This window comes from Drosophila virilis, chromosome 3, assembly GCF_030788295.1.
Source record: "Drosophila virilis strain 15010-1051.87 chromosome 3, Dvir_AGI_RSII-ME, whole genome shotgun sequence".
Lineage (NCBI taxonomy): Eukaryota > Metazoa > Arthropoda > Insecta > Diptera > Drosophilidae > Drosophila > Drosophila virilis.
Genome location: NC_091545.1, coordinates 10,644,509 through 10,647,560, shown reverse-complemented (window position 1 = coordinate 10,647,560; position 3,052 = coordinate 10,644,509).

The following is a 3,052-nucleotide window of genomic DNA, read 5'->3' as shown; positions in this document are numbered from 1 at the left end:
AGGGTCCATAAAAAGTTGGCACACACACACACACTTTGTTGCACATACATCAATATGCATAACTGTTGCAGCTATTAAAATGGAATTTTCTTATCAGTGCAATGGCAAACCGAATGGAATTCAACACGATGAACCGACGGCAGAGAAGGTGCCCAGTCCCAAGCGCTAGTTGGCCAGGGGAACTAGTTGCCCGCCAAATGGCTTGGCCCGGGCCTGGGCCTGGGGCTGGACCCGGCTTGGCAGGGCGTCAAGTGCCATAAAGAGCAACACTTGCAACCCAAAAACTAACTAAAGTGCAGGTCCTTGCCATGTGCCGCAGCTAGCTACCCGTTGTTGCCACCCATTTGGCAGGGCGCTCATCTTTCAAAGGCGTCGTATTGCGTAAGTGTTGCTGTTTGCTGTTATTGCTGTGCACACACGCGCGCGCACACGCACACACACTCGCACATACAGACGTGTGTACAGAGAGAACTAAAAAGAAAACACAAAGAAAAACATTTACAAAACTTCCATTTCCGTTTTATATGGGCTCGGTGGGTAACACAAGCCCGCCCCTCTCTAAGCGGTGCCGAGCCCCTCCCCCCCAACCCCACCCCCACCCTTCTGCCTCTAATGCCAACTGACAGTGCCAGGTTCCCATCAGCCTTACACATTGCCCCGCCCCTCGTCTTCCGCACAGCATCAGGCATGCGGGGAAATTGAAAAAAGATAGTTGCACATAGTTAGATGAACCAAATGGCAGCCCACTAGACAGCAGCAATCCTTAACGCCCACAGACCCCGCCCCGCCCTCATCGGCCCTTTTCCTTTGGCCCGCCGAGCAAAAAAAGGGCAACCTGAAACGTTACAAAGGTAAGAAAAATGCTGTTGGGGGCGTAGGAAGTGCGCATTGTACAAGTTGAGCAGCTAAATCAAATGATAGAATGAAGTTGTAGTCCTTAAGCGCGGCGCACGACCGCGAGCCCAACAACAGGACAGCAGGACAACTGCCAACTGCCAACAGGCAACAGTCAGTGGCCAACAGCAACAGGAGCTGCTGTTGCCGCTGTTGCCGTTGTGGCACGCAACCTTGGGACACAAACAGCCGACAATGAGCTTTTCACCATACTGTGTGCAAAGAACTCAAAGAAAAGCGCTCAGAACTTGAGTGTTTTTTCAGACTGTTTAGATTTACGCTCTTACCACAAGTGCATGTGTTATGGCGGGATCTGTTCCCATGTATATAAATAATTAAATGAATATAATATAATTAAATAGGGAAACAATGGATTTCTGTGGCCGACAAAAAAATTCATTTCTTTGCATGTAGCACATATGCAACTTTATTAATTTTGCATCCAACCGACTGGTTAATGCGAATTTTATCTTAAAATTCTGATCGATTCCTTGAAAACGGGGCACTAACTAGGAGGACTTACGTTCTGTAGCTAGATTCTCTAGATTATCCGTACAAAAATCTATTTTACAAATACCAAGACAAATTTAAAATACGTAAAACAAGGCTAAGAAAGCGCTAAAACTAAAATTCTATAATTTTCCCACACATACTTTCCAGCCTGCTGAAGTTGTAGAAATCGTAGCATACTTTTGCGCTGGCCATCCAATTAGCCCTTGTGCTTGCGCCCAATCATGCCCCTTATGCTTTGGCGCTGACTAATTAATTGTTTATTCTTATCAATTAACAATACTTTAATTGCTTAAATAATGCGTGTTGCCTATTTACTGAAATCTTTTGAGACATGTGCGACGAAAATTTCCCAAAGCCAATTATCACACACAAATTAGCGCTCGATCAAAATAGATGTCAAATAAAATTTGTATATTTTACCAAAAATATTTCGCAGCCCATTCACGTCCATTGTCAGCGCGAATTTGGCTAAAATTATCAGCTTCTTATCAATTGATAGCATCAATAGCCAATCGATCTCTCGACCCGATATATTTTCGCGCATTTATCAAGCTGTGACGTCATCAATCGCAGCTAATCGGAAAATTTATACTTGAGTAAAGAGCAAACATTTTGAACTGGATCTTTATCAGCAATGGCTGATACAACGCCCAGCACACCCACAAGTCTGGAACAGTATTTAATAAGCAATTAATTGTTAAAAACTGTTCGGGCACCGGAATTAGCACTCACAAATTATTCGACATGTATACGTCGGTAAAATGTTGAAATGCGACAGAAATTCACACCTTACCGTACGCATTACCGTACAGCTATTCGGATAATTAATCAATTAGAGCTCTAAAATCAGCTAATTTGCATTGTGTCAATTGCTGCACAAACAATGCGCCAATTCGAAACCCTTTTCCCAGGCGCATCCCTTAATGGTTTGAACAATGGGTGTGCATTAAACGTGTTATTGATAGATAAGCGCATTATTCAGATTGCATTCTGTGGCAGTTGCACCTGCAGCTGCACCGTCAGCTGCTTGCCAAAGTGCCACGGCGACTGAAACACACAGCGTATCCTCGATTTGCCTGACGAGTGCAGCTCAGCATAAACACTGGCAGCAAAGAGAGAGAGAGAGGGAAACAGTAAGAGAGAGAGTGAGAGCAAAGAGTGCGCCGATCAACAATGAGGGTGGCTCTCGCAAGTAATGCTCGCTCTTTCGAACTCACGTGCTCTCCAAAATAGCCATTGCATGCTTTTTGTATACCCTGTACTTACACTGAATAAACAGAGTATAAGCAAGTGTCGAATTTAACAAAAAAACAGTTCAATAAAACTAAGAAGCGCTGACAAGCATAACAAATACGTTGGGGTACTCGTTATATAGATATAAGAAATTAATTTGCAATGCGCATATTTTTGTACGACAATATGACGCATACACGAAATCCTGCTGCAGGGTATGCTCAAGTCGACGATAAACATTGTTACATAAATAACGCTCTCGCTCTGTTTCAAAACGTGTTGTTGCTGTTTTTGTTGTTGCGGTTCTTGTTGTTGTTGTTGTTGTTGTATTTGTTGTTGCTGCTGCTGCTGTGTGTGCGATTGCTCTCTGTTTAAAAACGTGCTGCCGCAGGAACAGTAAATCATTACGCTC